Source organism: Choloepus didactylus, chromosome 12, assembly GCF_015220235.1.
Source record: "Choloepus didactylus isolate mChoDid1 chromosome 12, mChoDid1.pri, whole genome shotgun sequence".
Classification (NCBI taxonomy): domain Eukaryota; kingdom Metazoa; phylum Chordata; class Mammalia; order Pilosa; family Megalonychidae; genus Choloepus; species Choloepus didactylus.
This window is the reverse complement of record NC_051318.1, coordinates 81,918,932-81,932,227: the sequence shown is the minus strand read 5'-3', so window position 1 is coordinate 81,932,227 and position 13,296 is coordinate 81,918,932.

The following is a 13,296-nucleotide window of genomic DNA, read 5'->3' as shown; positions in this document are numbered from 1 at the left end:
ATCAAATCAATATTAAATATTTATTATTGGTATAATATTGTCCACACCTGCAATCTACAGTAAGGAACACTTTCTGCTGAATTGGGGAGGTGGGATAAACGGGGACTGTATCACACTGCTATTTCTCAAGGGGTTCTTCAGGACAAAAAGGAGATAAGCAAGGGAGAATGCAAAGTCCAGGGTATAGCTAAAATGCTGAATTATTTGCCAGAAACCGATTTGAGAGAGGAAATCTGGGTATGAGCAAGGAGCTAGAGTGGAGAATGGGTAATAGAGAGGACGTCAGTTTAGGTGCTCTAGGTCACAAGATGGGAAGAGAAGATGCATTCAGAACATTAAAACCAGGAGAGCAGCAAAATTAATCATTTGAGCCAGAGGCCCCCGATCAATCTGTCGCTTAGAGCAATGTTGATCATTGAGTTGATTTAAGAGGTAAATTGGCCCAGGCAAATTTGCATGCTCTCTTTGAAACCTGGGCATCCACTCTACTTAGCAGGACTTCTGAAATTATATTCGGGAGACAAGTCTGAGAGTGAAGCAACGGACGTTAATTATTAGCACACATATCAAACAGGATTCCCCGATTATAAGGAATGTTAAACAAACAAACAAACAAAAAACTTCAGTCCCTTCAGTGAAGCAACGTGGTATGAGGTTCTGCCTTAAGGGGAATCAGAGTTCTTACAGCAGAGACAGAGCTGTTTGCCAAGCTATTTGGAGGGAGCTTGTGCAACAAATCATCTATCTGCCCTTTGACTGATCTAAGGCTGTGTGAGCATTCTGTTTACCTAATATATGAGAAAATGTGTAAAGGGAAACCTGTGTAAATTGAATTGCAGTTCAAACCAAGATGTAGTTGTCAGTTATAATAAGACTGTGAGTGCTATGTGACCTTAGCTTGCAGCAATGAACACATTTAACAGTGATTCTAGAGGAGAGATGAAAAAACAAATCATTATCTTTCAAAAATATCAACTCATAACATTGCTGCATAACAGGATCTCTGAATAGCATAGGAAAAGATGCATTTTGATATATATATTGCTCTACGGTGATCTCTGTAGGCATGGATGTTGATTGACAATTAAATAGCAAGCATATTGAATTACATATTGCCTTATTTTGCTGTATCTGGAAAAGATAGAAAATGTGGTCTTAAATTTGTTAAAAAACAGGTGCAATAAAGGAGAAAATGCGTCATTGAGAAAGAAATTTCTGGCAATTATTATTTTTCTCTCTCTTTCTCTCTTTTTTTAATCCTCTCAAAGGAGACCCTTGCTAGCCTTTCCAGCTCCAGGATAATTTGTCATTAGTTGTAATCCAAACATCAAAGGAAGGACACCAAATTCTACCAGTCAGCAAGGCTACCCAGAAATTTAATGTAGTGTTGGCAGAGTTGAGAGTACGTTGTCAAACTGAGTAAGAGGAAAAGAACTACTTTAGTTCCCATGGAGGAACTGTGATTTCAGTATAAAAATACCTCTGATTTGAATAAGTCTTCCATTCTTCCAAATAAAAGGTTGATTGAACAATCTTAAGGAATAGTTTATTTTTTACCCCCCAATTTTTTAAATGGTAGATTTTTTTTGTAGATTTTCAAAGAAAAAAACATAAGAATCAACTTCCTCTACTTAAAAACTATAATCTTAAAAAAAATTGACTTTGTAGGATGACAATGGAAATTTAGGGATTGAACTTTTCAGAATGATTCAATATTTTACAGGGGATAAAAGAAAAAACCTAAGATGTGACATCAAATTTTATTAGTAATTTTGCTATTTTGAAGGTTATTTATACAAAATATTTCTTCAAAGGTGATGATATGCTTAGACAGAATTAGTTATTGGGTGTGGTCACAAATAGAGAAAATAAAAAGAATGGCTATCTTTCAATTCAACACTTCAAAAATTATCAGCTGTTATTGAATTAATCATACTACAAGTGTACTACCTGAATTGTGTGGAAGTGAATAAATCTATTTCACATAATTCTTTCCAGGGAATTATTTTTCCTTTGGAGAATTAAGGAACCCAGATGATAAATAGAGCTAAAAGCATCTATAAGCAAATCCAGAAAGATGAAACCATCTTATATCCTACTAACTGCAGGTGTAATGTTATAAATTGGGTTATTTTTTTTTATTGTGCTGTGTATCTTTTTTTTTCTTTTTAATTTTTATTGGGATTGTTCAGATACCAAACAATTATCCAAAGATCCAAAGTGTACAATTAGTTGCCCCTGGGTACCCTCATACAGCTGTGCATCCATCACCACACTTAATTTTTGTTCAATTTTTAGAACCTTTTCATTACTCCAGACAAGAAATAAAGTAAAAGATGAAAAAAAAAAAAAAAAAGAAAAGGAAACTCGAATCCTCCCATATCTCTAACCGACCTTCCTCAACTGTTGACTCGTAGTGTTGGTATAGTACATTTGGTACTGTTTATGAAAGAATGTTGAAATACTACTAACTGTAGTATATAGTTTGCAATAGGTATATATTTCTTCCCTATATGCCCCTCTATTATTAACTTCAAGTTGTATTGTCATACATTTGTTCTGTTCATGGAAGAGATTTCTAATATTTGTACAGTTAATCATGTACATTGCCTACCATAGGATTCAGTTTTATACATTCCCATCTTTTGACCTCCAACTTTCCTTCTGGTGACATACGTGACTCCAAGCTTCCCCTTTCCACCTCATTCACACACCATTTGGCACTGTTAGTTATTCTCACATCTTGCTACCAACGCCTCTGTTTATTTCCAAACATTTAAGTTCATCCTAGTTGAACATTCTGCTCATACTAAGCAACCACTCCCCATTCTTAAGCCTTGTCCTATATCTTGGTACCTTATATTTCATGTCTATGAGTTTACATATTATAATTAGTTCTTATCAGTGAGACCCTGCAATATTTGTCCTTGTGTGTCTGGCTTATTTCACTCAGTATATTGCCCTCGAGGTTTTGTCATCAACCCATTTTTTTTTAAGATGGTTTTGTTCACACACCATGCATTCCATCCTAAGTAAACAATTGATGGTTCTCTGTATGGTCACATATTTATGTGTTCACCACCTTCACCACTATCTATATAAGGGCATCTACATTTCTTCCACAAGGCAGGAGGGAGAGTCAAAGAAGGTAGAGAGACAAAAGAAAGAGGAAAAAAAAAATGACAGCTAGGAACTAGCAAAAGAAAAAGTAACCTTAAATCAAAGTAAAGAGTCAGACAACACCACCAATATCAAGTGTCTAACATGCCTCCCCATCCCCCTCTTCTTATCTGCATTTACCTTGGTATATCGCCTTTGTTACATTAAAGGAAGCAAAATACAATGATTCTGTTAGTTACAGTCTCTAGTTCACTTTGATTGCATCCCTCCCCCCATGCCTCCCCATTTTTAACACCTTGCAAGGTTGATATATGCTTGTTCTCCCTCATAAAAGAACATATTTGTACATTTTATCACAATTGTTGAACACTCTAGATTTCACCATGTTACACAATCCCATTCTTTATCTTTCCTCCTTTCTTCTGGTGTCTCACATGCTCCCAACCTTCCTCTCTCAACCATATTCATAGTTATCTTTGTTCAGTGTACTTACTTTGCTGTGCTACCATCTCCCAAAATTGTGTTCCAAACCACACACTCCTGTCTTCTCCTATCACTCTGTAGTGCTCCCGTTAGTATTTCCTGTAGGGTGGGTGTCTTGTTCACAAAGTGTCTCATTGTCTGTTTGTCGGAAAATATTTTGAGCTCTCCCTCATATGTGAAGGACAGCTTTGCTGGATATAGGATTCTTGGTTGGCAGTTTTTCTCTTTCAGTATCTTAAATATATCACACCACTTCCTTCTTGCCTCCATGGTTTCTGCTGAGAGATCCGCACATAGTCTTATTAAGCTTCCTTTGTATGTGATGGATTGCTTTTCTCTTGCTGCTTTCAGGATTCTCTCTTTCTCTTTGATGTTTGATAATCTGATTATTAAGTGTCTTGGTGTAGACCTATTCAGATTTATTCTGTTTGGAATATGCTGCACTTCTTGGATCTGTAATTTTATGTCTTTCATAAAAGATGGGAAGTTTTCATTGATTATTTATTTCCTCTATTATTGCTTCTGCCCCTTTTCCCTTCTTTTCTCCTTCTGGGACACCAATGATTCTGCCTCTTGAGATCTGCTGTTGTATGTTTCCATTGTGTCTTTCATCTCTTCTGTTGTGTCTTTCATTTCCATAGATTCTACTAGTTGTTTTTTTGAACTTTCAATTTCTGCCTTACGTATGTCTAGTGTTTTCTTTACAGCCTCTATCTCTTTTGCAAAATATTCTCTAAACTTTTTGAATTGATTTAGCATTAGTTGTTTAAATTCCTGTATCTCAGTTGAAGTGTATGTTTGTTCCTTTGACTGGGCCATAGCTTCGTTTTTCTTAGTGTAGGTTGTAGTTTTCTGTTGTCTAGGCATCTGACCTCCTAGGCCATCCCAATCAGGTTTTCCCAGACAAGAACAGGCTCAGGTCACAGAAGGAGGAAATATTCAGTATCTGGTTTCCCTGATGTTTTTTCTTAGAGGATTGATGCACCTGTGCTTTTCTACCTGGCAGGTGCACCTGTCAGCCTGTCACCGGCTGATGTAAGAGAGTGTGGCCTGTGGCTCTCCTCCCCCCAGGCTTTGTGGTCTGGTTCTGGAAAAGCAGGCAGTAGAGCTGGGTCCCTCCCTTTCCTCTTGGGAAGCTATGCCCCCTCCAGTGAGGTCATCTGAATATCAATAAGTTCTTTGTTTCTCTGACTCTGCTGATAAAAGTGTTTTGATTCTAAAATGGCTGAGGCTGTCTTTACTGCAAAGCGCTGCAGGCTGAAAATGGCTGAGATTTTCTCCACAGAGCGAGAAAGGGACAGAAAAGCTCCCAGGTTCACCCGTCAGCCAGAGATAGCACCCGATCCTCTGGGCTCCCTGTCCTGAGACAGATATGTCCCCTGACTCTCCCAAGGTCAGCTGTCATCAAAAGCCTCTGTCTGCTTGTTGAGGATTCGCTGTCTGTATTGAGCAGTTAACATTAAAACCCTAGTTGGAGCTGGGCTGAGAGAGTGCTGCTCTCTAGCACTGCGAGGCTTCCGTGAGGGAGGGGCTCTTGGCTCTCGGCTCTCAGTGTGGGTCCGCAGTTTTTACTTACAGATTTTATGTTGTGATCTCAGGCATTCCTCCCAATTCAGGTTGGTGGATGATGAGTGGACAGTCACGTTTGTCTCTCCACAGTTATTCCAGGTTATTTACTAGTTTTTTGGTCATTTATGGATTGTTCCGGGGGGGATTAACAGTCTTCCACTCCTCTCTATGCCGCCATCTTCTTCATATATAAATTAAGTTTTAGTTATTGGAACCTGTTTAATATCCCAGAAATCCAACATTTATTATGAAAAAACTTTTATAAGTTTTAAGCATACAAATGAAAGTTAATCTTTTAAGAGCCAAATATACTTCTTGAAGAAACTTTTGACATAGTCTGTACAGAAAGATTTTTTTAACATTAGTCCAACAAGCTTTCTGTTTAGGGGGCCAGACTTCTCCAAGGGTCTTGAATTTATATTTAAAATTGAAGTCTTTATCCAGGAACTCTTTCACCGAATCTTGGCTGTGTTTGAATGTCTTAAAAACCTGTGATTGATAAGTGCCGAAGGAGCATGAGTTTCCCTGACCAGTGTTACAAATCTGTCTCAGACAATAGACTTTCCCTTCATTATTTCAGTTAATGATTCTGGAAAATTCTTTGATGCTCTATTGGTGGCTGTGGCTATCTCCTGAGATCTCATGATATGCTATTTGTTGTCTTTCCACCCATAGGATCTGCCATTATTTTTCTTGGCACCATTGATAGCATTGCTCTAGCACCAATTCACTTGATGAGACTTGGGAAATAAAGCCACCACTGACTGCGTCAGGCAGGGAACTATAAGTACAAGATAGAGTTCAGAGGGTAGAGATTGGGCACTTGATGCTGAACGAGTACAGAATGGTCAACAGAATTGATTGCAAAGATTCAGAAATGGGTAATACAATACTGTGTGATGGTGGCAAAGCGAATGTGTGTATAGTTGGAAGAGGAAGGTATCTATGACACCAGAAGGAAAGATAGAAGATAAGGACTGAGACTGTATAACCTAGCAAAACCTAGAGTGGACAATGATGGTGATTAAACATAGAAATATAAGAAAGATTTTGTGAGGGAGAACAAGTGTATGTCAACATTGCAAAAAGTTAAAAATGGGATGGTATATGGGAAAATACAACCAATGAAAACTAGGGTCTATACTTAACAATAACATTGTAATATTCTTCCATTCATTGTAACAAAGGCAATATGCCATGCCAAAGCTAATGTGAAAAGAGGGAGATATAAGGGAGTGGTATGGTATGAGATTCTTGTTGTTTCTACTTTTATATTTTATTTTTTATTCTTTATTCTTTTATCTTTTTTTTCCTCTTCTATTTTTGTGGAAGAAATGGAATTGTCTCATATAGACTGTGGTGGTGAAAGCATAATTATATGATTATACTGTGAGCTATTGGTAGGTCACTCAGAATGGATTGTGTGGTATATGAATAAAAATGCTCAAAAAATAACCAAAATGAAACAAGTGATGGAGAAGATGTGGAGAGAGAGATGTACCTATTCACTGTTGGTAGGGAAGTAGAATGGTGCAGCCCCTCTGGAGGGCAGTGTGGTCGTTCCACTGGAGGCTAAGTATAGGGTTGCCATATGATCCTGCAACCCTGTTATTTGGTGTATGCTTGGAAGAACTGAAAGCAGGGACCTGAATAGACATTTACACACTGGTATTTATGGCATCAGTATTCATGATTTGCAATGAATCAAGGTGGCCTAAGGGTACATGATGGGTGAACAGAAGGGTGAATGGAAGGGTGAACTGTGGTGTATGCATACAACAGAATATTGAATGACTGCAAGAAGGAATGAAGTCATGAGGCATGCAACTAGGTGAATGAGCCTTGAGGACATTACATTGAGTGAAATAAGCCAGAAATGAAAGGACAAATATTGTAAGACCTCAACTAATATAAAATTACTATAATGAGCAAATGCTGAGAATTGAATTCAAAAGCATATATACCAGTGGATAGAATGTGGACAGAGGTTGGGCAATTGACAATGCAGGAGTGCAGAGTGTTCAATGAGGCTTGTTGTAAAGGTTTGTAGATTATAAGGTCTTATGGCAGTCACATCTATTCCTGAGTTTAGACTGTTATTTGAGGCATCTGTTTGGTACAGAATTTATATTCTCTGTATCATGCTTTCTAATATAACCTGTATGATCAATATTTCAACAACATGACTGCATGGAACCTAGAATGGGGAAGGAGACCTTCTTATTACATACAGGTTAATATGATACCCAATACACCCCAGAGTACTTTGGGCAGAAAATAATAAAGTATTTGCAAAATCCCCTTGAAGGACTGGGGGATATGTGGAAATATTAAACTAACTCACCTGGGGAATTCCTGATATTCCCACAAGCATTAGGGAATCCCAATTTAATAATCAAGCCCTTGATTTTGGGGCTTGCCCTTATGAAACTTCTTCCTGCAAAAGAGAAGCTAAGCCTACTAATAATTATGCCTAAGAGTCACCCCCAGAGAACCTCTTGTGTTGCTCAGGTGTGGTCTCTTTTTCTCAGCCAACACTGCAAATTAACTCACTACCCTCCCCACTTTTTGGGACAGGACTTGCAGGGTTGTAAGTCTCCCAGCAATGAGGGATAGCCTGGCTCTGTCACTGTGGGACTGAGAAAGCCTTCTTGACCAAAGGGGAAGAAACAAAATAAAGCTTCAGTAGCTGAGAGATCTCAAATAGAGTTGAGAGGCCAACCTGGAGGTTATTCTTACACATTTTTGAGCTATTCTTTTTTAGTTTCTAGTATACTAGAATAGCTAGAAGGAAATACCTGAATCAGTTGAATGGTAATCCAGAAGACTTGATTGTTGATGATAATTGTATAACTGTATAGCTTTTATTGTGTGACCATGTGATAGTGAAAACCTGGTGACTGACACTCCCTTTAACTCACTTTAAGGGCAGATGAGTAATAAAATAATGACAGAAATGTATAAATAATAGAGGGAGATAAGGGGCATGGGATAGTTTGGGTTCTTTTTTCTTTCTTTTTTCTTTTTTCTAGTTTTTTTTTTTTTTCCTTTATTTTGGGTAATGAAAATATTTGAAAATTGATTGTGGTGATGAATGCACAACTACATGATGATACTGTGAGCCTCTGACTGTATATTTTGGATGGATTAGCTTGTGTGTGAATATATCTCACTAAAATTGCATTCAAAAAATTAAAATATTTGAAGTCTTCATTCAGGAACTCTTTCATGGAATCTTGGATGTGTTTGCATGTCTTCAAAAGCTGTGATTGATAAATGCTGGAGGAGCATTTATCAGACAATGGCCTTTCCCTTATTTCAGCTAATGGTTCCAGAAAATTCTTTGATGCTCTGTTGGTCACTGTGGCTATCTCCTGAGATCTAATGATATGCTACTAGTTGTCTTTCCATCCACAGGATCTACCATCATTTTTCTTGCCACCATTGATAGCACTGCTCTAGCACCAATTCACTTGATGAGGCTTGGGCAATAAAGTCACAACTGACTGTGTCAGGCAGGGAACTGTGAGTACAAGATAGGGTTTATTATTATGGGGATAGTCCCAGTATGGGGAGTATCAAGTCAATACATTAGTAAAGATTTCCTCTACTATGGAAGTAATCCAAATTCAGAAAAAAAAAAACAAAAAACAAAAAACAAAAAAAACTGTTCTCCAAGATTGTTCCAGTCATATTTCTCAGTAACTTTTTTCAAACAGGACTTTATTTACTCTTTTTCTCCCATTTTACTTTGTTGTGTGGGAAAACAAACAAGTCATTTATTTCTCTCAAAGAACTGTTGTATTATTTTTATAAAGCTGTCACCACCCCATCCTTGCCCCCAGCCATTTGGGTTTGATTACTAGGATGTTCCGCTGGAAAGAGAAGGATAAAACCAAACTGAATATATTGATTTTCCCTGACTCTATACTTTCTTGGTAGTCTAGCATTACTTATGGTTGCTCAGTGGCTGCATCAAGCAACTTTATAATTTAATGGTAGATAGGTACGCATACTTCAAAACTGAATACAAGAGTGCTATTTCTATTCACTATACATAAGAGAATTTATCCAAATTTTTCTGAATTGTGCAATATACAAAACATTTTTTTTCTGTATTATCTCACTTGATTCATACCACAGCCACCATCTGCCTCCTCACTCCAACTCCTCGTAATGTGCCACGGAAAAAGTCAAAGACATATAGTGATGACTCTATATAAGGGGTAATGCCACTTGTGAGAATTTAAGAATAAAAATTATCCTTCCCTGAGTCCTCTCTCTCTCTCTTTCTCTCTTTCTAATGGATCTGGATTTGCATTTTAATTTTGCCTTATGGTAATTGTCTACTTTGGAAACTTACTTGGGACAAGGGTGAGCATTAAGAAACAGAATCCTAGTATTGTCTGCAAAGATCTGTCTCCACCTGAACTAAGTGAGAGGATAAGTGAGACAAGAAGGCATTGTGAATTTATTCATTAGGTAGTAGGAGAAAGGACTACCTGCTTCAGAAATAAAGTCAAAATTCAGTCTCCATGTGACTGAAGTCCTCTTGTGATAATCTCCCATGAAATAGAACAAAGTGGTTAGCAGCTGGACAGACAGTTGACAGCAAGGAAACTAGAACTTCTGTCAAAGCCCAGGGGATGAGACTCCAACATACGAAAAATCTATTTCTTCAGAGATGGCAGCACAGACTCCCCAAATTGGGTATTATGATTATCTTCAGTTTAGAGAGGAAAAAATAGTATAGCTATAATAACATAGGGAATATTTGGGGGACAAATACAGGTTTCTTTACTATACAATGAGTTCAAGAAGGAAAAATGAAGCACAGTTTTACACATACACACACTCATACAGTATCAGTATTTTTACTTCCTTGTGGATATTCAATGCCACATTGAAATAGCTACAGGGAAAGGAATGTACTGTTGGTTTTGAATAGACTTGGTTTTGTTTACAGTGCCTCCCCAAAGATGGGCTAAAAGTATAGTTTGTGTAATTACTAAAATGATACAGCCTTATTATCTCATAGAACATTTATTAAACCTTATTCTGCTAAGCCCCACACATCCAAAACTGAGAATTTTGCAACAATATTATTGAAGGTAAAAATATTTATTATTGAAGATAAAGTGTTAGAATTCTCACTCTTCATTCCCGTATATCTTTCTCATAAACATTAAAAATGATAAATATTTTATGCGCCTACTCATTTCTCCTTGTTTTCTGAATTGAATCCAAGGCTTACTTCATCTACATAGTTTGAAATTCTTTATATTTCACTGGAGGTCCAGGAAACTTTCCAGTGAACCAACATGAGAATATTCAAGGAAAGAACATCCCCATTGCCTATTTAGATTACTTAAAAGACTTCTAAAGATTGCACATATCTCCACTTTGAAATGGAATTTCACATTTTTTATGTAAAAAATTCCACTTGCCCAGCACCTAAACAAATATAAATCACCTTATTAGTAAACAAAAAAAAGAAAAAAAAAAAACAACCTCTGTTGTCCTGGGGTAGATCTAATGTTTGGAGTAGAAGCTAATGAAAATGTCATTCTACAGTCCTTCAAAAGGCTAGTAAAAGTTTCATAAAATGTCTTGTTTATTCTACACAGCCTTATATATATAGGATCACTGGATTATATAGGATAAACTATCACCAATGTGTCAATATATTTGCTATACACACACACACACACATCTTAATGAACTGACTCAAAATAATGAAGTGTTTTAATTTTCCCTGAAACTTCCACCCTACACTCATTCTTTTCTTTAAATATTGGTGACTATCAATGTTATTCTCACTCTTATTCTTGCTTCACTCTGCAGTATCTTCCTGGAACTTTTCAATTACTGTCACTTACAATTACTAAGGTCCCTTTCCAGACCTACTGACTCAGAATCTCAGGATATGGCCTTCAATTTTGCATTTTTAACAAGCACCATAGGCAATTCTGATTCAGGATCTCTTAGGACCATACTCAGAGAAAGTCTGTCATAGATGCTGTTGAATTCCATGCTCAAACTCCTTATTCAATGTCTCTCACAAATTTTGCACTCATGCATATGGGCACCTTCTGGACATCCCTCCACAATACATAAGAGGTGTTGCAACAAGTACAAGTAAATCCTCAACAAGTGCACATCATATTTTGCCCTTAACAGGGTCTGCCTTTTGGATTTTCTGAAGTAATTATCAATAATACCATCTCTACTCTCCCCAAACTGGAAATGTAAAATTTATTCATAGCTCAGTCCTCAACTTCTCTTCTCAAATTTTTATTTATCATTTGTCTGAAATCCTAATGTTTCTTGAATTGGTCCCATCTGATGATCCATCTATATTATCACTGCCTCATTCAGGTCAATGATTATAGCAGTTTTCTAATTCACGTTCCCACCTACCAACAGGTTTATCTCTTTCAATTCACCTTACCTATAATTATACAAAGTACTCTATTTAACACCCACATTTTATTATATCACTTGATATTAAAATTCTTTCTTTTCTCTCCATTACATACCTGTAGGGTAAAATCCTTCATGATCTATCTCCACTCTTCTGGGTTGCCAATCTCTGCCTTTTATATCCTCATTGCTGCCACCAGACAAAGCCACCTTAATTTCTTGCAAAAACCATGCAAAGTAAAATAAGACTGATTTCCTGCCTCAAAGTTTTGCTTGGTCAAATTGAAATGTTTCCATCTCTCTTTATCATTTCTCCTTTGACCTAATTATTTCTATGCAGACTTTCAAATTCGGTTCTGATGGCAATGACCGCAGGAGACCTTCCTGGTGCTCTACTCCTAGCCTGTAATAACCTTTGTACTTTGTGCTCCCAAATATGATGTGCTCTCTCTATGCCCCTACATGTACATTGTTTTATATATCTCATCTGCTTGTGTGACTGTGTAATTTGGTGTTCTGGTGTCCTGTGAATTCCTTTAGTCTATCTTACATTTACCTTTCTGTTCATGGAGACTAGCAGAAGGCTGAATGCCTCTGTATAAGAGATCCTCAATAAACAACTATTAATGAATGAGTGAATAAATGAATTGTGGGCCAAAATTCTGTGCAAACACATGTGACTTCTTTGGGATAAATTTGTATTTAGAAGTTTACTGAGGAATTTTTCATTTATGTGAGATAGGAAGGAGAGTAATCAGAAGCAGAGGCTTGTGTACTTTGTTTCTGACAGAAAACTAATTATATCCATGCCTCCTGGAAGTCATGTTCTCTTCTCTTCTCAGTTTGGTTACATCTGGAAGACTCTGATTTTAACCTGTATTTTCTTTGCTTTCTCAGTTTTAAGACTCTTAGATTCTTATTTCTTGAGAGAAGTCACATCATTTAGCATTAAATATTTATTTTCTGATACTTCCTCACAATCATTAAAAATAAATGAATTCCCACTTCCTATAAAATGAGTTGTTTTGTTTTAAATTCTTTGTCTTATAGTGTTTAAACATATCCATTATCTGAAAAAATGTCATTGAAACTGATTTGTGATAAAAAAAGAAATCTTTCGGACATCATTAACATGGCGATGTAAACAGCTACTGAAAACTCCTCTCCAGAGATTCAATGAATAAAAAGACAATTCTGAATTGTTTGAAACTCTGGAGGAGGTTATAGATTGGAGAAGGACACTGCAGATGCCAAATTCAGGAAGGAGAAGAAATATCAGGTATGAATCTTCCATCCCAGACCAGCTGGTCCTCTCCCCTCTTCTCACTTGATCTCAGTGTGGGAAAGGCATGGAATTAGCAGATGGGACCCCTCCCATCATGGACACAGACTATAATACCTCACACAGCAGTGAGACATACCCCACTGTTAGAAGACCCAGTGGACAAAGGAGGACATTTCAGGGCCCAGGTCAGTGAAGGACTGAGAAAACCTGGACAGAGACTGGATTTCCCACCCTTGAGGGAAGCAACAGTTGGTGGCCATTTCCTTGCCTCTGGGACAGCTGGAATACTAGGTCAGCTGAGGGAGTACTCTGCCACAGGTGTAGCCTAACATCGAGCCAGACAAAATGAAAGCATAGGAATCTCACAGTTTCAGCTCACTTGTGTAGATGCACCCTGTGCTCAGAGGCAAAGCAGC